Below are 27,505 nucleotides of genomic sequence, written 5' to 3' on the forward strand. Positions count from 1 at the left end.
GGAATAAAGTGGTGCAATGACCGGATTTTCTGACCAAGTTATCAGCTCACCCAAACACCACAAACCCAGTCATCACGTAACTAAATCCCTTCCCAGACCCTATTTACAACAGTACCTGGGCTACTTACCTGGGAATGGGGAACCCACAATATATACAAGCTTACACAGCTAATATACCACTAAATCCTATAGGAACTATGGAATTCCATCCTATATCCTATGATCTCACCTTATAGCCCCACAACAATCTGGCTCGGGCTAATCTACTCTCTCTCTCTCGTGTCGGAGAGCAGCTATTTATAGTGTTCCCACTTGTAATCCCACGGCGATCCGACCTGGACTACTCTACCCCCTCTCTCTTCGGGGAGCAGCTCCAATGTATTCCCACTTGCAGCCGCACGACGATCCGGCCTGGGCTACTCTACCCCCTCGCTCCTCGGGGAGCAGCTCTAATATGTAACGCCCTGTCTTGAGCGATCTCCTTTTAAAGTGTTCCCACTGTCCTATTAATACCTCCTGCTCTCTATTGGGGAATTTCCTAAGTACCTAATATCTACTGGAAGTATCTATCTCACATGAGTTATTATTATTCTTCGTATGCTGGATAGGAGATCCAATCCTCACACACAAAAACTGTCAAGTCGCTGCATTCAAGAATTATTCCCTGATATGACTTACCCTCTCCCCTGTCATCAGTTACCTTCTCAGAAGCGGATGTCCCATCCTTCTGTTCGTCAGCACCTGGCTAAAAAGAAAGGTTAACTCTATCATAGAAACAATACTCAGATGCATTCATTAAGAACTGGGGTCCATTTATTAAACAATAAAAATAAACATTGCATTCATAGTAGCACCTAGCTATCTAAGCATAGCCTAAAAAGTAAAGGAAAGAGTTAATATATTTGCGCACTATAATAGCAGGACAGACTTCACCTTATAATTGCGTAGTCCGGTTCTGGCTGTTGTCTGGGTCCCTCTCTCATCTGTGCCTCGGCTCATCTCAGACTCTGCTCTGCACTCACGGATACACGTCTGCACCGCTATGCACCTTCACCTCCGTCACCCCTCCAAAGCACTGGAACCCTTCTCTGGTCTTCGTCTCTGCCTTCCAGCTCTACACCGTCCAATCTGCACTGACTTCTCCTCTCTCCCACGAACTGTCTTCACCTCCAAGCTTCACTCTATTAGTATAATTTTCACTATTCTGAGAACCATCCGTAGACTAACTTCTTCACTCTGATTATGCCAATGCTGGCTACAAACTAACTTCAACTGCTCTAACAGACCGATTGATATAACTTCGGCCTCTCCAAAGGATCATCTGCGTGGCTAAGAATCGTCTGCTTCGTTTCGCTTCCAAAGATCGTCTGTCTGTCCAAAAATCATCTGCCTCTCCAAAAATCATCTGCCTGCTCTACCTTGCTGCATTTCGATAATATAGAGAGCACTTCGTTCGTGGAAATTTCCAGACAGTAACCTGCCGCCCACCAGACTGCTGTACCAGGCCCCGGGCTCTCGACGCTCTCACAGTGGCCACCTGTTGTTGCGTCTTAAACCCGAGCTCCGTTTACATTCTTCCGATAAGGGCCAGCTCTGACCGGTTCTTCTCCAGCGAACAACAGCTCATAACTAAAATATTACTTTTGACCTACAAGCGCCTCGGGCAGCCGAGGCAGAAAGGAAAATGGAGTCTCTCTCGTTTGGGCCTTGCAGGCCCGAAAAAGATGAAAGAGACGCATAGCTCTGTCAAAGTACATAGGCAAGCCCTACCAATAGGTAATATTGAGTCAGGAATAAAGCATCTACCTCCTAATATAAGCCTTCAGGCCCGAATACGATGAAAGGGGCACTGAATTATGTCAAAGTCAACAGGCAAACCCTAAGAATAGGCTAAGAATAGGGATCTATCCACTATACTAAGATGGTAGTAGACCACAGTCACCATCACTCAGAAAATAAAACAAATTATCCGGCCACTACATTCCACCCTTGACTGTCGTCTACTAACAGCTTGTACTAAAGTTAAAATACAATTCAAAGAGAACGAACATCTAATGAAGAATAATAATAAACAAAACTAACAGATCTAGACATAGCTTGGGGTCTAAAAATCTGGATAAATGAAGGGATACACTGAATACAACAACAAATAGTGATTAAGATGCAAATCGCAATCAAGACACCCCCCAACACTTGTCGTAGGGAGTGTAAATCAGGTAACCAACTGAAAAGTCAATCAAACCACCCTTGATCTATATGTTGCCTAACTTCTTCAGTCAATTCATGGAGCTTATCAATATGGGATTGAATGGATCTGGAATGATCTGATAAATTAAAACAGCAAAGGCCTTCAAAATCTGAACAGCCATGACCATGTTTGAGTAAAAAGTAATCAATGGCGGCTCTATTTTGTAAAATGGCTCTACGCTCACCTTGAGCATCTAATAAAAGGTCAGATAAGACAGCAGAAGTATGGTTAATAGACTTAACCATCCAGCAAGCAATTTTTCCTATTGATTTAGCATTATATACTGACAATGCAGGAACACCTACAATAGAGATAGCTAGACTAAGATATTCAGACTTAGAGAATAAATGTAATGAGAAATCACAATCTGCTCTTAAAGATGGGGCATCAAGTGTGGTTCGGGAAATCATAGCAGGATGTGAAGAAAACATCAATAAACTCAATCTAGTAATAGCACAAGGACCTCCAGTAATATTTGCAGGAATATAGGGCCAAGATGTATTGCCACAGGAAAATAGCCATCCAGTTGGTAATAATACAATGCGATAGTGACTAGCTGTAACTACAGAACGTCTACAAGTCATATTATTTTTAACAGAACTACATAATTGTGGTGTTCTAGTAAAGCATAAAGTCCTTTCATGGGTCGAAAATGAAGTAGCATTTCTGAGTCTCAATTGAACACACTTGCCAATTTTTCTGGGATTACAGGTCATAAAGAAACAGAGGTCGCCTTCCGTGACATTATAAGTTGTGATCAGGGAATTAAACGGGGGTTGTGAATCAGTCAGAACTGTACATAAAGCACAGTAATCATAGGCCGCAAAGTCACTGAAAATCACATTAGGTTGAGCATCAGTTAAATTGAAAATATGGGAAAGTGTTTCCATAGAAGCTGGGACAGCAACCAAGCAGGTCTCTAAAATATCAGTCACTGAATGCATAGGGGTCAAACAAAAATGGTCTGAGTTGGTAAGTCTAGTTGCTAGAGTAGTCCAAAAGTTCGAAGAGGAATCCGACGACGCATATGAACGACGTCTTCGGTCCAAGGAATTAGTCCAGTCCTGGGGACCCTCTCGTCTCCCGGCACAGCAAACCAAAAGCAGTCCAGCGACGACACCTCCGGCAACAACAATCCATGTGATGGTCTAGGAGAATGGAATCAAATACAGGTATTATTCATTCTCGCAAATAACATTTGTCAGCTGGAACTACATCCCAGCTATCTTGCCCTGGCCTCATCACTAGGACAGTATTGTCCTGACCTGTTGCAATAATTTCGGCCTGTTCAGGGGGATTTGTAGGCGACTGAACCCACACTCTCGCTCCAGGTTTATCAGTGGAGCCAAAACCCTTTTTTCCACGAACAGTTAACAGAGTCGGGGCAGTGCCTTTTTGAATCTCGCCACTGAAGATAGGCATAATTAGCAATTGAGCAACTCGGTCTGATTTGTGCATCGGCAAATCTAAGTTCCAACTGTTTAACAGGATCACTTTAATCTCTCCCTGATAATCACTGTCAATGACACCTCCGAGCACCTGGATACCTTTTAAGGCTAAGCCAGATCTCAGGGCAATTAATCCAAAACTTCCAACGGGTATTTGAACACCAATTACGGTTTCCACAATAGTAATGTATCCTTTCTTTAAAGTAATGGTGTTTACAGAATGCAGGTCCAAGCCTGCAGAACCTGGGGTCGCTCTACATGGGGCTAGAGCTCCAGGGGAAATCTCCCAATACATCACTGTACTCAACAGTGTTTGGTTTAGCATCAATAGCTGGAGGAAATAAACGCATTAGTGGGGAATTAGAATTCAGATAAGGGTGATTGTTCAAAATCAGCAATGCATCATACAAAGGATCTCTCCAATTTTTAAAAGTTACATCTGAAAGCTTACGTAATTGATCTTTCAACAAGCCATTCATTCTCTCCACAAGGCCTGCGGCCTGTGGGTAATAAGGTATATGGATCACCCATTCAATGTTGTTTTCCACACAGAATTCTTGTACCAATTTGCCTTTGAAATGAGATGCGTTGTCAGACTGTATTTGAAGTGGAACACCATAGTATAAAATGATTAACTCTAATGTTTTAATAGTGTTTAACTGGGTAGCTAGCTCTCTTACAGGGAAATGCAACTAAAAGACCACTGAAAGTGTCTACAACTGTGCAAACATATTGATAATTTTTGCTCATGGGAAGAGGACCTATATAATCTATTTGCCAAATCTGTGAAGGAGATTTACCTCGATGTAGTTGGCCTTTCACAATTTGGGGCACTTCTCGCTGTCTAGAATGCTGACATATAGGACAGTAAAGTATGGAATCTTTAATCAAATCGAGAGGAATATAAATTCCTCTGTCAGCAGCCCACCTGCTAGTAATTCTTTTTCCAAAATGTCCTGACTTCTGGTGGGCCCATTTCGCCAATCCCGCCAAATCAAAATCTGGTTTGTCCACCATTGCCTCAGAAATTTTAGATTTCTCATCTGCAATTTGGTGAAAAAGTTTGTCAAGGGAATCTGCATGTGTATGAGCATCAACATGAAAAACTGTGACATTACTCTGAGGAAGTAATTCCCAAATCTCCTGCCATAGGTGCTTACCCCAAAGCTCTTTTGAATGAAGTTTCCAATCATGTGAGTGCCATGTCGGTAACCAAACCGGTAAACCATTAGCAGTGGACCAAGAATCAGTAAAAATATGACATGTACCAGGCAATTCTTGTTTCAAGACTTGATAAACAGCATATAACTCAGCAAACTGACTACTTTTCCCTTCACCTGTGGTACTCAGCAGTTTTTGTGTGATCGGATTCTAGGATACTGCCTTCCAATGCCTTTTCTCTCCTATGTACCTTGCTGAACCATCTGTAAACCATACATGTTTTCTGTCCTCCAGGGACAAATCATCAAACGGCTTACCCCACTTAACAGGGGATTCCTGTACTATAGGTACGGAGTAATCACTTTCTGCATCTCCTGACGGCGCCTGCGCCACTTGCTCATTTAACACTGCAACACCCTTTGGTCCTACACGCGCTCTGTCTTGTATATACCATTTCCACTTGATTATGATCACTTCTTGAGCATGTCCAATTCTGTGAGTTTTCGGTGAACTCACAACCCATTGCATAATAGGAATTTCAGGTCTCAAAATCACATCATGTCCTAAAGTCAATTGCTCGGTATCCACCAGAGCCCAATAGCATGCAAGTAACTGTTTCTCAAATGGGGTGTAACGCTCACCAGCATCGGGCAACTTTTTAGTCCAGAAACCTAACGGTACTTTTGTCCTACCTTGTTTTTGCCACAAACTCCAATTCGCATACGGGCCTTGCACAGACACATTCAAATCCACATCACCATCACGTACAGGCCACAAATCCAAAGCATGCTGAATTGCTTTTTTCGCCAAATCAAACGCATCTTGCCGCGGTTTATTCCATTCAAACGCATTCTTTTTACGGGTAACTTTGTACAAAGGGGCTAAGATCTGACTTAAATGTGGGATATGCTGACGCCAAAAGCCAAATAAACCAAAAAATCTCTGTGCTTCCTTTCTATTTTTCTGGACTGCAAATTCTGCAATTTTCTGTTTCACTTTTGGAATCACTTCTCGATTTCCTTCATGCCAATTAATACCTAAAAAGTTTACACTTTGTGCTGGACCTTGCAATTTGTCTGGATAATCTCCCAACCTCTGCTTTGTAAGTGAGCTACAATTTGATCCAATTGGGTCTGAACCATATCCTGTGTTTCACCTTGAATTAAAATGTCGTCAATGTAATGACACACCTGTATTTGTGGATTCACTGGAACTTCAGTTAAATGTTCTGCCACCAGCTGATGACAGATCGTAGGGCTATGCACGTAGCCCTGGGGAAGACATCTGAACGTCATTTGACGTCCATTCCATGTAAAACTGAATTGTTCCTGGCACTCAGGGGCAATCGGAATGGAAAAGAAAGCATTAGCAATGTCAATAGAAGCATACCAGGTCCCTGAATGCTTTTGAATTCTCTCAATCAAAGTAATAATGTCAGGTACTGCAACAGTTAAAGGGGGTGTATGTTTAATCAATTTGCGGTAATCAACTGTCATGCGCCAAGAATTATCACTCTTGCGCACCGGCCATACGGGATTATTCCAGGCAGAAGTAACTGGGGTTATAACTCCTGCATCCACTAAATCCTGCATTGTGGCACTAATCTCTTCATGTCCACCTGGAATGCGATACTGTTTCTGGGTAACTACTTTTGTAGCTTGAGGAATTTTCACAGGGGGAATTCTCAAACGTCCAACTCTTACGGACTTTGATGATATGTAATTTCTGTCTCTAAATCGATAACATCCATCATCTAAATATAATGTCATGCCTTTTAAAATGTCAATTCCAATTATGTATTCACAAAGGGGGACTACCAATACAGAATATTGCTTTCGGGGAATTCTACCTATTTTCATCTCAACATCAGTTTGTACTGCGGGGGTTTCTTTACCTTCTAAGCCAGTAATTGTGAAAAATTGTCCTTTAAATCTTTTCCGATTTCCATAAATTAAGGTGGCCTCCGCTCCTGTATCAACTAATGCTCGGGCCCTTTGTATGTTATGATGTCTCCCAAAAATTTCAATATCTACATAGGGTCTGTTATCTCCATGAGCCCATTTGCGCACTGAAGCTTGACCTATTTCCTAGTCATGTTTAAGGCATTCTGACGCCCAAGACAAATCAGGGTAAAGACTCTCATATTTCTTTGGTAATGTCATCTCTTGCTCATATTTGTTTCCCTCACGAAATGGATTTTTGTCATCCACAAAGTATTGTGAATTCCGCTCAGAAAACCTGTGTCGTCTCTCTTTCAGTCTGAATTCAGGAGATTCATCCCTCCCCTCTCTGTGTCTATTTTCAAAAAGTTCATCTCTCCCTCTCTCTCTCTCCCCTTCTCTCACTCTCTCTCGTGCACCACAGGGAGACACATCCCTTTCATTCCGATTTCTGTCATTCCTGTCAGAATTGTGTCTGTAATCCTCATTTTCACTGCTACTAGAATGATTATGAGTACGATCTTGTTTACTCACTCGCCTAGCACCTTCCTTTTTGTCCAAACCATGTTTGCGGAACAAAGCCCACAATTTGTTATTCGGCTCACCATCAATGTCCTCTTTTTTCACACCATCGGCCAATAAGGCAAGATACATGTCACGTCTAGTAAAGCGATTATTTATCCACCAGTAGCACCCTCAGGTCTAGATTGCCTTTCCGGTTTAAACCATTCACCCAATTCACCAAGTTGACGCACAGCTTCAAGCACATCAGACAAAGGAGAACCAGTTTGATTAATCAACAATGTCATCATAACTTGCTTGTAAGCAACAGGGGCAGAACGAATAATCCTATTCCGCACAGAAGAGGTTAACAAACCATCCATCAATCTGTCAGATGTATTAAGAAAAGTCGCAGTTTTCATCACTTCCTCTTTCAGTCTCTGCGAGGCATCTCTCAAAGTATACCACGGCTTGTCATTCAAGGGCCAATCAGATTCAGTAGGATACTTGTGATTACAACCTTCCGTTGCCAACTGAAGTAAATTAATCTGACCAGGATTAGCATAAATCCGAAAATGATCTTGCACAGTAGAATCGGAACTTAAAGAACAAAACTTCAGCGAATCTCCCATGTCCAACATAATGCCAGCAGCACCCAATTCAAAAAGACGCACCATCCATGTAAGTAAGGCCTCACCAGGCCGCTGTCAAAATCGTTCTAAAATGTCACTAACTTCCTGTTGCGTAAAGTCTTCCAAACTATCCAAGGAAATCCCATTGGGATTGCCAGGAGCATTCTGTAATTTCCTCCGAAAGACAGGATGTGCAGAAACCTCCGCACGACCAGCACTCTCACACCGATCCTCAGACTTAAACAGATCGTCAGATTTACAAGAAGCAGTCGATTTACAGTCACATCCAGTACGAGAAGATTCACGATTTTCATTCTCCTCAGCCGAGGAGCCAGAATCATTCGAGTCCCAGATATTACCATCCCACTCATCAGGGTTCCAATCGAGCCCTGCTTTCGCCACAACCAAACGCACTTTTCTTTTACTGACTCGACCACGTCGATGTTTGTATTTGTATCTGGCAATTCGGACTGCAGCTCTTTCCGCAATAGTCTGATATGTATCCAATTTGTCGGCAAGCAATTTATTTTGACATCTCAAAAGTGTATAAGCATTCTGCTCTTCAACAAACTAGTTTTCAGATTCTTTGCACTGACGCTGCAATTTCTCAAGTTTCTCATGTACAAGCCTGTACGCATATAATAAAATCCAACCTCTCCTTCCTAATATAGGAAGTTCTTCACCCTTCACAATCGGCGCTTTCCGTAAGCAAGAAACTACCTGAGCAGGATCCGCCGATTCCAAACCAAGAAATCCAATTTTCACTCAAACCTGTACAATCAGCCCATTCATGAGCTAGCGCCTCATAAGGCGTCGATTCCCACCCTGGAATCTCAATAGGCAATCGAAGAGTAGATTTTGACCTCCTCAAAAACATGGTATCAACAGTAAAAATATATACACATATAAACAGAAAACATACAAAAAGAGCTTCCGCACACGCCGAGCGCAAACAGACAAGATAACAAGAGAACGCGCTACAAGGCTTTCGAAAGCTGTTCAAGACGCCAAATGTAATGACCGAATTTCTGACCAAGTTATCAGCTCACCCAAACACCACAAACCCAGGCATCACGTAACTTCATCCCTTCCCAGACCCTATTTACAACAGTACCTGGGGTACTTACCTGGGAATGGGGAACCTACAATATATACAAGCTTACACAGCTAATATACCACTAAATCCAATAGGAACTACAGAATTCCATCCTATATCCTATGATCTCACCTTATAGCCCCACAACAATCTGGCTCGGGCTAATCTACTCTCTCTCTCTCTCTCGTGTCGGAGAGCAGCTATTTATAGTATTCCCACTTGTAATCCCACGGCGATCCGGCCTGGGCTACTGTACCCCCTCGCTCCTCGCCCTGTCTTGAACGATCTCCTTTTAAAGTGTTCCCACTGTCCTATTAATACCTCCTGTTCTCTATTGGGGAATTTCCTAAGTACCTAATATCTACTGGAAGTATCTATCTCACATGAGTTATTATTATTCTTCGTATGCTGGATAGGAGATCCAATCCTCACACACAAAAACTGTGAAGTCGCTGCATTCAAGAATTATTCCCTGATATGACTTACACTCTCCCCTGTCATCAGTTACCTTCTCCGAAGGGGATGTCCCATCCTTCTGTTCATCAGCACCTGGCTAAAAAGAAAGGTTAACTCTATCATAGAAACAATACTCAGATGCATTCATTAAGAACTGAGGTCCATTTATTAAACAATAAAAATAAACATTGCATTCATAGTAGCACCTAGCAATCTAAGCATAGCCTAAAAAGTAAAGGAAAGAGTTAATATATGTGCGCACTATAATAGCAGGACAGACTTCACCTTATAATTGCGTAGTCCGGTTCTGGCTGTCGTCTGGGTCCCTCTCTCATCTGTGCCTCGGCTCATCTCAGACTCTGCTCTGCACTCACGGTTACACGTCTGCACCGCTATGCACCTTCACCTCCGTCACCCCTCCAAAGCACTGGAACCCTTCTCTGGTCTTCGTCTCTGCCTCTCAGCTCTACACCGTCCAATCTGCACTGACTTCTCCTCTCTCCCACTAACTGTCTTCACCTCCAAGCTTCACTCTATTAGTATAATTTTCACTATTCTGAGAACCATCCGTCGACTAACTTCTTCACTCGGATTATGCCAATGCTGGCTACAAACTAACTCCAACTGCTCTAACAGACCGATTGATATAACTTCGGCCTCTCCAAAGGATCATCTGCGTGGCTAAGAATTGTCTGCTTCGTTTCTCTTCCAAAGATCGTCTGTCTGTCCAAAAATCATCTGCCTCTCCAAAAATCATCTGCCTGCTCTACCTTGCTGCATTTCGATAATATAGAGAGCCCTTGGTTCGTGGAAATTTCCAGACAGTAACCTGCCGCCCACCAGACGTCTGTACCAGGCCCCGGGCTCTCGACGCTCCCACAGTGGCCACCTGTTGTTGCGTCTTAAACCCGAGCTCCGTTTACATTCTTCCGATAAGGGCCAGCTCTGACCGGTTTTTCTCCAGCGAACAACAGCTCATAACTAAAATATTACTTTTGACCTACAAGCGCCTCGGGCAACCGAGGAAGAAAGGAAAATGGAGTCTCTCTCGTTTGGGCCTTGCAGGCCCGAAAAAGATGAAAGAGACGCATAGCTCTGTCAAAGTACAAAGGCAAGCCCTACCAATATGTAATATTCAGTCAGGAATAAAGCATCTACCTCCTAATATAAGCCTTCAGGCCCGAAAACGATGAAAGGGGCTCTGAATTATGTCAAAGTCAATAGGGAAACCCTAAGAATAGGCTATGAATAGGGATCTATCCACTATACTAAGATGGTAGTAGACCACAGTCACCATCACTCAGAAAATAGAACAAAGTATCCGGCCACTACAAGTGGTAAGTCTGAAAACATTTCATTTAAAAAGGAACAAAATGAGGGGGTTCATTTTGCCATAGAAAGTATGATTAGTGCTTCAGAAAGAAAAATTAGGGCACGTTTTGAGTGACTTCTCAAATTCTCTTCTATTTCATTAAAAAAATTCTGACATGCAGACTGAAACATGCACTTTGAATACCAGCAGCAGACTTCCCTGGTGAGCAGTAGCTTTTCTATAATGATCCAATGAGCTACTAGAGTGCTAACATTCAGAATTTATGGCAAATGTGTGACACATCTGAATGCCTTCTTGATGGAACCAAAGTAAACAAGCATTGAAAATGCAATATATCTCGCCCTCATTTAAGTTAAAGCCACTCTGTTTGTAATGAGGTGGCTTTTTAGCTTTGCTTGCATTAGTGTTTTTAAAACTTTCATGTAAATAACATGCATATGTATGCATATATGTATATGTATGCATGCATTTATATTTGTATTTATATAGATATGCAGATTATATATGTTTATATATGTATGTATCTATATATATATTCACTGAAAAAACCATAGGTTATAGACCATATATAGTTAGGAATTAGCATTTAGAAAACCTTATTTTACTCACACAAAACCATTGAAATTCCATATATAGTTAGTTGCACTAACTATATATCGCGCACCCGCAATCCACTGCTGATGATGTCACATATTACATCATTCATGACATGGTCAGTGACATCACTGATGACATCACTGATGACATCTCAAATGACATCACTGATGACATCACTGATGACATCTCAAATGACATCACTGATGACATCATGACACACCAATACCAGTTACTACATACGCACTCACTGATTCCTACGTCTACACACACATTCACTCATTCACCCATACAATCACTCATACATACAGTCACTCATTATTACAACACTATCATATGCACTCATACACCTATGCAGACAGTCACACACTGCCACTCATCCATGGAGTTACTCACACACCAAGTCAGTCCTGTAAAGAATCAATCACACTTCCATTTCTTCATCTATACAGTTAAACACAGAACACCATACTTCAGTGACATCACTGATGACATCACTAATGACATCTGAAATGACATCACTGATGACATCTCAAATGACATCACTGATGACATCATGACACACCAATACCAGTTACTACATACGCACTCACTGATTCGTACGTCTACACACACATTCACTCATTCACCCATACAATTACTCATACATACAGTCAGTTATTATTAGAACACTATCATATGCACTCATACACCTAGTCAGTCCTGTGAAGAATCAATCACACTTCGATTTCCTCATCTATAGTTAAACACAGAACACCATACTTTTCACACATATACTAACACATACTTACTCTCTTATACAATCACTGATACAAGTACACATTGATATGCACAGCGTCACACACCTCCCAGCCAGCCACACACACACTCAGTCTTCCATCCATCCAGTCATTCTTCAATATGTAAAACGTATTTAAACTTTACAAAAACACACAGACACTAGATGATGTCATCAGTGATGTCATCAGTGATGTCACTGACCATGTCATGAATGATGTAATATGTGACATCATCAGCAGTGGATTGCGGGTGCGCGATATATAGTTAGTGCAACTAACTATATATGGAATTTCAATGGTTTTGTGTGAGTAAAATAAGGTTTTCTAAATGCTAATTCCTAACTATATATGGTCTATAACCTATGGTTTTTTCAGTGAATTTTCAAGGTTTTGTAAATGCTAATTCCTAACTATATATGGTCTATAACCTATGGTTTTTTCAGTGAATTTCATTGGTTTTTTAACAGCTAATATCTGTAGCTGTAAAATGTATTCTTCTTTAAATCCAAAAATATATTTTATATGTTTATTAATAACTTTTTTTTTAAATATTTTTTTTTCTTCGTTCCCGCTTCGCGAATCGGGAAGCTTCCCGTTAGCTGACCTTGATGCCGCGAAATAGACCGCGAGCCGGTAAACGTTTCTTTACCGCAACTGCCGCGTTAGAAAACAACATCGTGACGCCTCCCGTCCGCATGACGTTTCGCGTTGTCGCGTGATACGTCATATGACGTGCTACGTTAGCGAACTCGTACGCTTACCGAGTCGCAAAGCACAGGTTTCTGGAAGCAAACCGGGAGGCCCTGCAAAGCGCGTAACGTAAACACAGCAGGTCATGTGACTTGGTAATAACACTTTTCATTGGTTCATTTCACTTTCGGTTTCCTAATGATGTAAGACTAGGTCATATGATCTAAAATGAACACTTTTCATTGGTTGAGAACTATTTTTTTTCCCAAATGGTGAAAATCCCTCCTTCTTTCCTCACTCTGACTTTCATCATTGTGAGAGAAAGACCCTTTGTTACCAGTGAGCAATGGCTTCTTTACTAGCTTCAGCTGGTGCTTCCCCACCACCTCCACCACATCCAAGGAAGAGTGGACCACCTGCTAAAGTTATAATTCAGCAAGAAGAGGAAGAAGAGGAACAGGACGACCTAGATAATCTCCCTATTATGGCCAGAAGATCTGTTGTACCGGAAGTGACGGGACCAGAGGGCAGGGAGATGGTGCCAAATATACAAACGAGATTTCGTGAAGTAAAACAAGTCTGCGTACATTGCAGTGGATTCATTTGCTACGGAGAAAGTAGCATCACTCTGATAAACAGAGCTATTGACAATCATGCTCATGTTTGTCCGAAACTCCCCAAACAATAAATTCTTTTTTTTTGTTTTCTTGCTCCTGTTGAGCCCTTTACAATGAATCGTTTTCGTTGCCCCCTCCGAAAAAAAACCAAAAAAAATATAAAACTGTTCAGAAAAATTCAAAAAAAGTAAAAAAATGTTCAGAAAAATAATAAAAAAAATATAAAACAACAAAAACAATTAAAAAAAAAGTTCTTTTCAGAACTACCTCCCCGTTATTAAAAAATTGGTACAATATTTGCAACTGTGCCAACCTCTATTTCTCTTAGTTCGCTTCCCAGTTCGCTCCCCGGTACGCGAACCGGAAGCGAACCAAACATTTTTTTTTTAAAAAAAGAACAGTAAGTATAAGGGAAGGAAACAGACAGTTATGTTAAAAGAAAGACAGCTATAGGGGAGTAAACTAGAGATACTATTACCCGTAATCCACTGCTGATGATGTCACATATTACATCATTCATGACATGCTCAGTGACATCATCAGCAGAGGATTGCGGGTAACAGTATCCCTAGTTTATTCCCTATAGCTGTGTTTCTTTTAACATAACTGTCTGTTTCCTTCCCTTATACTTACTGTTCTTTTTAAAAAAAATTTTTTAGATCAGTCAGAAACAGTGAAAGTAATGAAATATAAAAGACTACGTAGAATATGAGCACTGTATGCAACAACTTTGACACTTACAGAAGCCTCACCTTCTCCATGCCTCCTACACAGTTCTACATGTACATTATAAATGCAAACAGAACAGAATTAATTATACATGTTAAATGGTTTATTTTTGCTGTTCTCAGAATGTATCAAATTTCACTAAAACAGTGACTTGAAGGTATTCATCATATAACAGCGGGGAAAAAAAACCACAATCAAAATGATTGTGTTTAAAAAACCCATACAACATTACAAATCAGAATTCAGAACTCCTTAAAGTTAACTTACTTTCCATGACGGCCAAGGATGTCCTATGAACAGCTTACACTCTGTTGTGCTGTTATTACTTTCAACCCGCCACTTTCTGAAAGAAAACCTCCATTGTTTTCAAAAACATGTTACATACAATAAATGACTTCTTGCTCTTTACCACAAGTTTCCACAAGGCCAAATCTTGTCAGAGCCATGTATAACTCTTGGATTTCTTGTTAGCCAATCCCGTCTTTTCGCATTTCCGCAACTTTCAGAATTAAAATGTTGAAGATCATTTACACAATCCTGGACTAGTAATATCTTCCCCTTCTTGCTCAATCATGTTCTACATTTCCTATCACACTGATACTGCTTACTATGAAGCAGACTTACACTACCTTTATGACTAGTACAATTATTTAATTCTCTTCATCACTTTTAATCACAAAGCAATGTAAAACAGTAGACAGCATTGCAGACTTACATTCCCTCTACTCCATGTTTTGATTGGCTGCTTCAATTAGCTTATAAAAAGAAATAGTTTTTCTGAACTCATTCAAAGTGCACGTATTTCTCAATAACGTCCAGTGTTATGGTAAAAAGTTATGTCTCTGTACTACACTTATCCTCAAGGCCAAATAGTGTAGGAGCCATGAGAACTTCTTGAAATTCCTCAGAGCACATCCCGAGATTCTTTCCCTAAAATTTTGGTTTTAAAAACACCAGGTAAGAGTTTTTAAGGTCATATGGCAATTTTTTTTTGAAAATTAAAACAGAATCATTGCAGAATGACCAGCCATTTCTACACTTTAAATAAGCTGTATAATGTCCTGATGTTATTGAAGGACCATCATGATATATAATTGCTACAGTTACAAAAGTCCTTCCTGATATTGACAACTGTGAAGCCACAAAATTTTTAATTAAAGTTGTCAATTTTGTTCCATCAGGCCTACATCGTTGGAACATTAAAATGACATACTGGCCATATGTTCGTATAAATAATGTGGACATCATTTCAGATTTACATTGCCTACACTCCATATTGTGATCAGCTGCTTTTACTAGCTTATTAAAAGAGACTGATTTACTGTCTGGCAAAGTTAAATATATAAATCTTTCTGAGTCTACACTAGTACTACTTGATACCCTACAGTTCTCGCAGTCATGCTGCCATTGATAAGAAAGCCCAAACAGGTGATCTACATCTACACCTTCAGCATGCAATACATCAAGCATATACATTAAAAACTCCTGACAATCTTGCTGACTATTTTGAGAGAATTGTGTTTGGCCTGAACATCTGTCTAACAGATTTCGAATTTCAGACACACTTTCTATGTTTGTTCTATCAGTGCTACATTTCTCTAACACAGAATTTAACAAACTGCAAAATCTTTGATCAGAATTGACCACAATCTCTTCTTTTACATTTTGTAGAGAAAACAAAACATTAACCACTACATTAGCATAGCAGTTGACACCAGAACTGTTTTCAAATTGAAAACCAACAACATCTTCAACAGAATCCTTTTTGTTTCTGCTTATAATTTCAGGTTCATCGACTTTTCGTCTTTTTGCTACAACCTCCCCAGTATTGGTCACATTTCTTCGTTTCCGGCCTACCACACGTTTCTCAAACAAAGGATACTGAGGCAAATGTGGCGCATACTCTCTTCTCAACCTATTGTATTCCTTAACACAATCTAGATCCGCCCAAATGTTTGTGACATCACACTCAATCAAGTACAATCCCGATAAAGTCCTAACTCGTGACAATGCCACATATGCCATACCCTCCTTGAACACAGAACTGCCAATATTCACCAATGCACAGTCTACACTTAAACCTTGCGATTGCATATGCCAAGCAAACAGGAAACTGCTTACGACGAACATATAAGTCTTTTACAAGCAAAAATCTAGCAGAACAACGAGCAATTAGCTGTACTTCCTCAATGCCATCAAATTTAATTTAAAAAAATTCAATTCCATCTCTATTTCTGTATTTCACAAAATCAACAACATTACCCATTGATCCATTTACCAGACCTCTTTCAACATGTAAATTCCTTCTTAAAATTATACGGCAGTTCAAGCACACACTCAGAGTCTTTTCAAAACCCGCAGTTTTAGATATACTCTTCTCTAATGAATCCAATTTTGTTTTCAGATTCTCAGACAAAATAATTGTTGATCCCATATGCTCTACTCTGTCAATAGATTCCAATTTCACAATCTCTTGCTTTTCTAAATGCAACATTTTGTTGTTGAATTTGGCACATTCTGCAAGAGTTGGCATCAAACATATTCCAGATTTTTTCTCAGTAACTTTCTGAAAAATATTCTCAGGCACAACATCTTCGTCTGGATATAAATTTGTCAGTAATCGTGCATGTAAAGCTTCTTTCCCATGCTCGGTCACTTTTCCAATTCTAACATCTTGTAGAATAGTCTTGTAAACTTCATCCTTTGCCTGACGCATATTTTCATGCAGTTCAGCATAATTGAAGTTTAACCATATATTGACGTTGCCAATACTCCCTAAGCACTTCCTGGTATCTTCATGCGTGAGCATTTTGAACACAGGTTGCCCTTTCACTGGTGTCAGCTGCAGAAGATCTCCGAAAACAATGATGTGTTTGCCACCAAATAACACATCATACTCTGTTTTGAGAACTTCTTGCATTCTCAAATGCACAAAGGCAAGCATGACATTGGAAACCATGCTTACTTCGTCAATGATAAGAAGTTTCATTTTCCTCAAGACTCTTGAAACTTCAAAACAAGCATCTCCAGATAGCTTGTGATATTCTAATTTGGTGTCATGCTCCACTGGCAGCATCAGTAAACGATGTAAAGTAATCCCTTTAATGTTATGTGCTGCCAGTCCAGTTGGAGCGGTGACAACACAAGACAGCGATGACTCTGTCCTTTCCTGCAAATAACATGAAATTGCTTTAATAAGGAAACTTTTTCCAGTTCCCGCTTCTCCACTCACGTACAGTCGGACAGGCTTCAACGACGTACATGAGCACTCTTTCTTGTCATGACTTAATCCATGATCAATTTGCATGGTAAGTTCGTCATATATTTTCCTCTGCTCAACGTTGAGTTGTCTTTCCAACTCTTCTAAGTTAACCTCATCCTCCTGAGCATGTGCCATGGCTCTTTCCACTTCATTCATAGCAGTGGCAGCTTCATTTTCGATAAGAGGTCCTCCTAGTGGATCCTGACTCAATGAAGCAGAACTCTGACTGTCCTGAGAACTGTCTCTGGCAATCTCGGCTGCAATCGTTGCTTCCTGCTCAATTTCCACATTCAACATTTCTACATATTTGGGAAAAGCAGGACATTCTATGGTCTCCTTGGCAGCATTGAATGAGTCTTCGTAACAAAGGAAATCTCCAAGCAGTTCCTCTTCTGCACGCCAAGGCTTAAAAAGTTGCAAAAGTGCTAAATAGAAAAACTCCTTTTTTTCAGGAGATTCGCCACTCAATTTTCGATGGTTTATCAAGTGGCATTTTCTTTGCTTGACCAGACATCCCTCACTTCCTATTACAGCACACACTCCTTTCTCAGTATCTTCTTTGATGTTCCTCTTGAATATGTAATTTTGCAGAACCTCATACAGACAAACATTCTCGAGGTGACTGCTTCGATTTGGATAATATGTATCCAACATGTTGCTCTTCAAAATGTCGGTACTGTTTGGCTCCTTTTCCGCCAAATACTCAATTTCCCGCACAGGTTTCAGAACTCGATTACGCGTTGCAGCAAGACCAACACTCACCCAAACGATACTCCTGGACTTGGCATAGAGACTTGCTGAAGACAACCGGTCAGAACATTCGTAAGCTCCGATTTCTCGATGCGACAACATCTTCAGACTGAAACTGTACAACTTCTTGCTGAGGCTCTTTTCATGGGAAATGTCCTCCCACATATCCTTCAATTCTGTCTTCTCTTTTTTGGTGATGTAAGATGTCACATACCGAGCCACAGCCATACAGTTATCAGCCACAAACTGTATATCCATGTTAGCATTCCACATGGACAAAATCACCGGGTTGTAGTCGTTGATGTACTTAGACTCTTCGTTCCTCTTCAAATTGTATGTGTTTTTAGGTGATTTCTTCATCACATTATGTCGCAGCGAAGACATCAAACTGTTCACTCTTCCTTTAGAAATCACCGATCGTGGAAAGCCGAAACGACATTTGGTGTAGAACTTGTCTTTGTTCCGGAATTTACGACGACAGTACTTTCCACATCGATGGCTTTGGAAACGTAGAACTTTTTCTCTTAGGCTTTTTTTCTCCTTTGCGCACACGTAGAATACTGTTCTATGAAACTCATCACTGAGTCGTCTGCATCCGTTCCAAATTTAGGTGCATCCTTGATCCACAGCAACATATGTATATGAGGAGCACCTCTTGCTTGGTACTCCTTCCTCCAGAAGAAATCCAACACCTCTCCAAGAGGTGGATTCTTCTTATTCATGATAAAAGACATCATACCTTCAAATCTATGATTGAAGTACCTACATACATTGACTGGATCCAAAGAGCACAGTTCTCCGGGTGTCTTGAATTCGATGTTTTCTACGTTAGCATTTGCCTCTCGTAGAAATTCAAGTAAGTCTTCCCAGCCATACTCAGCACAGCTCAAAGTGAGGAACCATGTGGGAGTTCCTAAGTTCCTCAGCATACATTTTAAATCACCATGACGACGGTACCAGTACTCATTAGTACCACGCTGACACGCCATGAGATTAATCAGGTGAGAATCCAAAATACTGTCTTGGACATTGACTTTATCCATAAAGTCACTTGCCGAGATGTTTTGCATGTGTATACCACTTTTCAAGATGTGGTTCACTGCATATGACAGTCCAGACAGATCGCTTTCAAACAGGAGATGAAACAAATAAGGAATGCATTGTCGAAACCTAGGATCTCCTGCATACAATCGCAAAGTCCGGTATTCAGAAGCAGGAATTTGATGAGGTCGCTCATCATATCTTCCTCCCTGACCTGTTGGAAAAAGCTGTGGGAAACACCGAGCTTCCAAACTTTCCTCCCAAACACTAATGGGACTCCCTTTCGCTTGTTTCATTTGAAACAACTCAATAGCATTCCCCATGACTTCCTTGGAATGCAAAGGATGAACACTATAATGTTCATATATTTCTTCACTAGTACAGGGTTCTACTTTCTCAATTTGACCAGCACACAAATCGCTATCCTCTTCCTCACTTACTTCCTCTTCTGCAACATATACATTTTTATAGTATTTATTATTTTTTTTCAAATACAATGTTGCCCTTTTGACTTTCCTAACATCTACTAAATCTTGCCATATTTTCTTATTCTTTGTCGGAACCCCATTAACTAAGATAACAAGAGGTTCCTCTTCCACTTTTTCTACTCCAATTGTGTTAATGTTTTTCTTCAAATCTAGAGGCAAATAAACAACTCTTCCCTTTAATCCTCTCTGTAAATCTGATGGAGGCAATTTCCCTGTCTTTGGCTCCATTCTTACAATAGCCTGAAAGGGATGGATACTTTGAATCAAAATAGATTCATAAGTATTTAAATCCTTCAATTCAGAAGGAATCTCAACCAATTCCAGATTATTATGAACTGCTCTAGCAGGCATCTGGTTTTGATTTAATTTGTTACAACAATAAGTACACACACGTTGATCCAATCCCAAATCAAAACAATTTTCTACCATCAAGTATGTTGTAAAATCCTTCCATTCACTATTATTTTCCCTTTCACTTTTTCCATATAAATCCACTAACTTAGTCTGATTCTTATAATAAGTGCGTCGACAACACACACAAGTGAAATTTGGCCTCTCACTTGATTTCACCTCAAACGTCGCAATTTCCCTCTGGAAATTATCTGTACTGGAAACCTGTACACTATCTTCCACATTACTCTCTTCTTCTTGGTCGATTTCAACATTCTCCTCTTTACTTCCAAAGTAACAAAACTCAATTTCTTCACATATATTCTTCACATCTATTTCAGAACCATGCAAAAGAGCAGCGCATAATTGTTTAAGCATAATTGCTGGACTCTTAGCATAATACAACATTCTAACTAATTTCCACACTTTATTATGATGCACTGCTAGCATCCTGAAATGATGAAAAACACTCTGGCATACTCTCCTGGAAAGACAAGCCAGTGAATGACCATGCAAACCTATCACTTCTCTCACTCTGCAAGGATCTAATTCTTGCAAGAACTTCATTTTCTGCTTCAAACTTTTCTTATTAAATGACCGTATAAAATCACAAAGCAAATTGATGGAATCCTGTCGTACACTGCAAATACTACTACACTTCCAGGTGTACACAGGACCCTTAGGACGTCTCCCTAAAACCTCATTACCTAACACCTCTTCTATCTCTGTTCTCACAACTTTTTCTTTTTCAACTGGACAACCATCTTTCACTTCATAAGCTCGACCACTGGTGTCAACTGCATGCACCAAATCATTATCCTGGAAATAACTCTCCTCATTAAAAAATGCCTCAGAGCTTGAACTATGCATCCATTCTCCAGAAAAAACTTCACAAAAATTACTACGATTAACTATTCTCTTCCATCTACTATTTCTTTTGAAATCATAAATTACCTTGTTTAGCTTCCTAATTCTATTGATTGTCAAAATAAATAACTTACGTTTAATTTCAAATGCCTGATCAATAACTTTCTCAACTATTTTTTTTCTCTTATAAAAAACCACTTTCTGTTGACCTTTCTTAATATTTTTTAACAAATTCCCAATTATCCTGTTGCGGAACATTCGTTTACGAATATCCGTAAACTGTTGTTTCCTTCTACTTTCATGCATAGAGTTATCTCTTACTCTAGCAGTAACATTTCTCATTGGCCTTTCCTTACCATTTGAATTGTTTATCCTTTTCTGGACTGAAACATTTTCTGTAGTAATATTTTTTTTACTACACATATTTCTTATGACTGTTTTTGGACTCTTACCAGGTGCTTTCTTCGTGACTTGACAAATCTTTTTGTTAGAGGACTGCTGCATTATTCCATGGTCCTGCTGTCTTTGACGTTTTGCAGCCTTTCTCACTCTTTCTTTGCTAGGCATCCTAAAATCTTGAAATAATCTGCAGTTGAATCTGTGGTAAAATATAATAAAAAATGTTATTAACCACTATTACCCAACAGTAAATTAATAACAGTTATCAAAAACTTAACACACTACTTAAGTATATAATATACTGAAGCCTATCTCCAATTTTTCACTGAACAGGACTCATCTCTTCTTAACCTTGGATAAACCTCACCTACTCTGTGTCCCCTGCACATAATTAAATGTAAAGGGGCAGATTTATATTAACTAGCACATCCTCAGGGATGCACCAGTTAACGTGCACCGCTGCTCTGCCACCCACGGTGTGCCGCATTTACAATCAGATAGGACAAAGCTACATCAAAACCCGGCGCCTGCTTGAAGCAGGCATAGATCTTGACGCAGGTAGGCTGAAAGCTAAAGCAACAACTAAGTGTCGTGTGCAGAAGTTACAAAAAAGGAAAAATGGCGTTTAAACCAGTAATGAGACCATGCTAACGTAACACAGAGTAAAAATATCCAGGATCTACATCAGTTTGGGGTTCACGAACCTGGCAGGTACAAGGCACTGAGGCTTTCCACCGTGCATGTCTCATCCCAAATCATATGTTGTTTGTGAATGAAACAATTTCCCAGACCAAATGCTTTGGATTGGCTACTTCTAAAAAATTAAACACCCCTACTATCCCGGAGTTAGAGGAATATGATGGTTGGAGTAATTTTACTCGTTGTCCATTAAAGATTTACAGGCCCTACTCCGTAATTCTTCCTTTAACATTTCCAGTATAAATCCAAAAGGTTGACTGCTTTGGCAACGTGCCTTATCCACGGTTTAATAACGCTGCCTTTTCCTTTATATAAGTTTTCAAATTGTATGAAATATATACCAATAGGTCGTTATTAACCTTTAAGTAGTGGTTTTCTTCATGAGGTCTGGTCGCTTCCATACACATACAGATTTTCAAAGATGATCAAGAACTTTATCTGAATGGAGAGGAATGCACTGAGACGCCAGATCATTCACTAATGTGTAGGCACATACAGTTACACGGTTCATGCAACAAACACCGACCAAATATGGCTTGCGTGTTGCAAGGCACACCAGTTCCTGCTATCATCCCCACGTTCAAGTTCTTGGAAAATGGTAGTTATTTGATGCTCAATAATGAAGATTGTTCTGGGTTAATTAAAAGTATTCATTTTATCGTAACAGTAAATGAACGGGTTATTTGCTGCAGAAATGTTCTATTTCCTCCCACACATGAACATAGGGAGTTTTCAATCTGGCCACAAATACCAACCTTGGGAGCACATTTCAACGGCATGGCAAGAATAAGAGCTCTTTTATCTCAGACAGAGGTGGCCTTGAGTTCGACCCGTGAAACTTTCGTGCTTCACATAGCGAACACCCGTACAGAGGTGCAGACCCTTTTAAATACAGATTCGCCTTTCCATTTCAGCAAGATGGTTCGGACTATCTCTAACGCGTCCTCCACAAAGGGCCTGGCGCACTTTTTTAAAGTTGTTACCAGTGGTCTCGTGACTTCATTTGAGAAAATCTTTGGAGTCATCCCTGCTTTCTTTCATTCTATTTTTTCCACTCTGCTTCGTGGATTCCCATTTTTACTTGCATTACTAGCGGACGCTCTTGTGCTTTTTTACATTTTTAAATATGGATGTCCCTCCTGTGCAAGCTCCCGCCCTGCAGCTGCTGACACTGTTCCGCAATCGCATGCTAGAATATTATGGCACAATGCCGTTGGCGATATTAAGCACGGCATATGGATTATCTTTTCGATTCTCCTACTTCACCTGTGTCCATCCTGTATTTCACTGCCTGACCTGTGATTTCGATTGGGCCATTGATTTGTGTCTCTGCGGACCGGTTTCTCCTGACGTCGACTTTAATCAGCTGATGACTCCTATCATTACTCACGAGTTGGTTTGTCCTGGCGAAAGGATTATGGCTGTGGCATTGATGCATGGACTAATTGGTCCCTGGAATTTACTGGCGGCAACACAGTCTTTCTTGGAACAGAGCTTTCTTGAAAACCCACCGAGCTGTCCTCTGATGTTGATAGAGGATCCGGTGCTGGGAGAGCACTTATGTTCTTTTCCGCTTTTAAATTGGATGGCTGAACTCTTTTCGGATGAAGACGGTGACTTCCTATTGGAGGCTGTTGCAGCTTATTTTGCATACACAGTTATGTCATAGACCTTTTTCATGTTTGATATGCTGAGTACTAGCATTTCATTGACAATTCATTGACTTATTTGTCAAGTTTTTATTATTTAGCTTGCCTATTGGCTTAAGACTCGATAAAGTACTTGGCTGTTTTATTTTTCTTTAGCATTACATTTTCCTAGTTTTTAATGTTTTACCTTGCGAACCGTCCACATATAAAGTTGCAATCTGCTCTCATGAGATGACACTTCTATTATCTTATTCAGTTCGTTTCCGGATCATGGGGAGGTGTCATCTAGGTCCTGGATATCTTTACACCGTGTTAAGTTAGCATGGACTCATTACCGGTTTAAACGCCATTTTTTCCTTTTTTGCAACTTCTGCACACGACACTTAGTTGTTGCTTTAGCTTTCAACCTAATAGTTCATCGTGATTTACATGAGAATAATATGTTATTGCTCTACTATCTGCTTTGCTTCTTAAACTATATCTGTACAGCGAGTGCTGAAGTTTCAAGAACAACACGATACAGAATTGTTATGAGGTCTGATCTCCACGACTTCATACTCATAACATAAGTGCAGCTTCTCCCAATTCTGGGCATGAGGCGGGTTTTATATTGCTTTGCCGAACACACATACACAACACTTGATGCGGTTCACATGAACAGAGAGCTGGTGTATGCTGATGTGATTCCTTCAAATCTAAGACACTAAAGTATCGGCACGCCCTAAACCAACACAAAGAGACCTTCTTAGCAAATAATATATTATGTGTATTAGGGAGGGTGACATATAAGCAGCCGCGGGCCGTGGAGGGACTTACGGTGGGGCAGGGAGGCGGGGAGGGGGAGGGGCAGGGTGGAGCCCTCTCCACCCTGCCCCTCCCCCTCCCCGCCTCCCTGCCCCACCGTAACTCCCTCCACGGCCCGCGGCTGCTTATAAGTGTTACTAACTCTTATTCATTTACAGCATGTTAACATACTGTCACCATTCGCTTTTTATGTACTACTGACTATGCTGGTAATTTTGCTACTGATAATATGTGTACTTGTATAATCTAAGATACTACGCCTGAGAAGACGGCATTAGTAAATAAACATTTCAAATACACATGTCTTCTTCTTAACTCCATGTTCTGGTTTCTAAGAAATATATAACGACCGACTGTTCATGAGTTCCACGTATCCTGAGGTACTATAAGTTCATATTCTGGATTGTCTAAACATTGAGAGTTTGTTATATCCAATGTGACACTGTACCTAGCTTGCTAAGGGGTTTTGATTACTAAGGTGAGTTTTGGGACACCCTAATTCGCCGAGGTTCCAATCCTCTGTCCACAGTTCTGTGTGAGAACAGAAACCCTGCGACAGGGGCACCCCTCAGCCTTACTGGAGCTTCATCACACTTACGATACAACTCCAGCAATGCGCCAACTTTACGGCACAAATACGTCACGCATCTGTGCTGTTTTTGCCCCATGATGCGCCGCATTGTAAATGCAGCACACCATAGGTGACGGAACAGCGGCACAGAATGACTAACACATCCCTGGTGATGCGCCAGTCATCATAAATCTATCCCTATGCTTCTTATCTTGTTAGAGATGAACCGCCATATGTATCATCAAAGTTTTTTGCATTTCCTAAATAGCGAACTTTAAGGAATAAATAGCGATTCTTTACCATTCCTAGTTTGCGATGACCTATTTGCTAATTACAAATTACCCATTCATTTCCATGCAGCAGGAGGCCCATAAGAATGAAGGTGCAATTTGCGATTAGCAATTACCTCATCGCAAATTACAAATTTTTCCGACGGTGCAGGGGTGTCTCAAGAACACCCTACTGCACCCCTGAAAAAGAAATTTGGGGTCATATGGCGCACATAAATTTTGAAAACATTCCTTTACCTCAAAAACGATTTTCAACTCATAATTTGAAAACACTGCACATGGGGAAATAACTTAAAATGTCCTTAAGACACATAAAAGCATTTTTTGATTGCCTTTGCAGCATGTTTCAGTCACCTTTAACATGCCTATGTAACGGAAACATTCAAAATCTAAATTTGCCATGCACAGGTGGAAGCATATTTACAAGCAATTTGCTCCACAGACAAACTTCTTACATTGAAATGGGAAAAATAACATCAGAGACTCTCAATTACCTTATAAAGAAGCAGACACCATTATATCCTTCTCATCAATATTAAAACTATTACTTTTTCTCAAAAACGATTTACAAGTCATAATTTGAAAACACTCCACAGCTCCTATGCACATAAAAGCCCTGTCAGTACTAATACTTCACATTTTCTCCAATTACAATTTCTCAAAGAAACAAAATCTATTTGTGAAACACTTGAGACAAAGCAACATTTGAAAAACACAACTTTCTTCATAATTTTCTCCTTAAAGCACACTATTTTCTATCTAAATTAAAGAAATCTTTTCTCACCTTAGCGAATACTTTGAGTTTCAAAACAGTCTCAGAAACACACCAATTTGTCTTCAGCAGAGCAAAAGGTATGCACTCCAGAGTCTGCAGCTATCAAAAGCACAGAAATGCTGTAATTCCTCACACATATCTCTCATGTCACCCAATCAAAACTCTTCCCTCACTTTTTTTCAAAGCAAAACCCTTCCCCCCTCTGCCCCCTCTCTGCTTTTTCTGCATAGCAACCACCTCTTGCAAGACCTCTCACACAACAATGTTGCAATTGAACTCTGAACTCTCAGTGCACCTGGCATTTTTCTTCGCCACTCAAAATACATCTTTCAACGAACTCATCCATGCACACTAACTTTCTGTTTTCAGCAATCAAAATCCACCAATCACTCTTTCTGCTTCATTAACACAGAAACTCCTCAGTTTTTTTCATTTTACACTCTCATTTTTTCAACTGCCATTTCATTGCCACACTTCATCTGACTGCAGGAGAACCTTCTCTCACCATGTTTTCTGTCTGGATTGTTGGACATAGTTACATCTATTGGGCTCAAAGGTACGTTGAAAACAGGAATTTACCTAACCTCAATTTACAAGATGTGGAAATTAAGTGGTTTGGCCACAGAGGATTAAAATGTCACCAATTGATACCATTGGTGAAAACCTTTATGCATTTGCCAAAACCTGACCTGTTAATTGTGCACTGTGGAGGTAATGATTTGGGCACTTTGACTGGGGTAGGTCTGGAAATGCTTTTAAAGGACACCTTTGAGCAATTGATGGCACTTTTTCCTCAGACTGCCTTGGTATATTCAAATATATGCCAAAGACAGAAATGGAGGTGGTCGAACCAATTTTGTCCACAAATTGAGAAATCGAGGAAGCATGTAAACAAATCTGTTTCAGCTTACATGAGAGACCATGGAATGGGCTCCCTGTACAACAATAACTTGCGTTACTACATGCAAGATATCTACAGAGGAGATGGAGTTCACTTCTCAGATGAGGGCAACAGAGTTTTCACTCTGAATTTAAGAATGTGCATTGGTACCTACTTATAAGTACCTAAATGTACCATAAACCCAAAAGCTCTTCTCAGAGCTACCCTACATCTGATCACTCACAATTATTATTTTACTCTAACTTTTTTCACTAATTTTCAAGAAAGTACGCTCCCCAGAACGCTTCCCGGTTCGCGAACCGGGCGCACTCCACGCAAACAAAACTAAAAAAACGGTATATTTTTTTTTTGCCCTGCGAGACCCTTTCAAAGCCTCCACATCAAACCTAGGGGGT

Source organism: Lissotriton helveticus, chromosome 1_1 (assembly GCF_964261635.1).
Source record: "Lissotriton helveticus chromosome 1_1, aLisHel1.1, whole genome shotgun sequence".
NCBI classification, from domain to species: domain Eukaryota; kingdom Metazoa; phylum Chordata; class Amphibia; order Caudata; family Salamandridae; genus Lissotriton; species Lissotriton helveticus.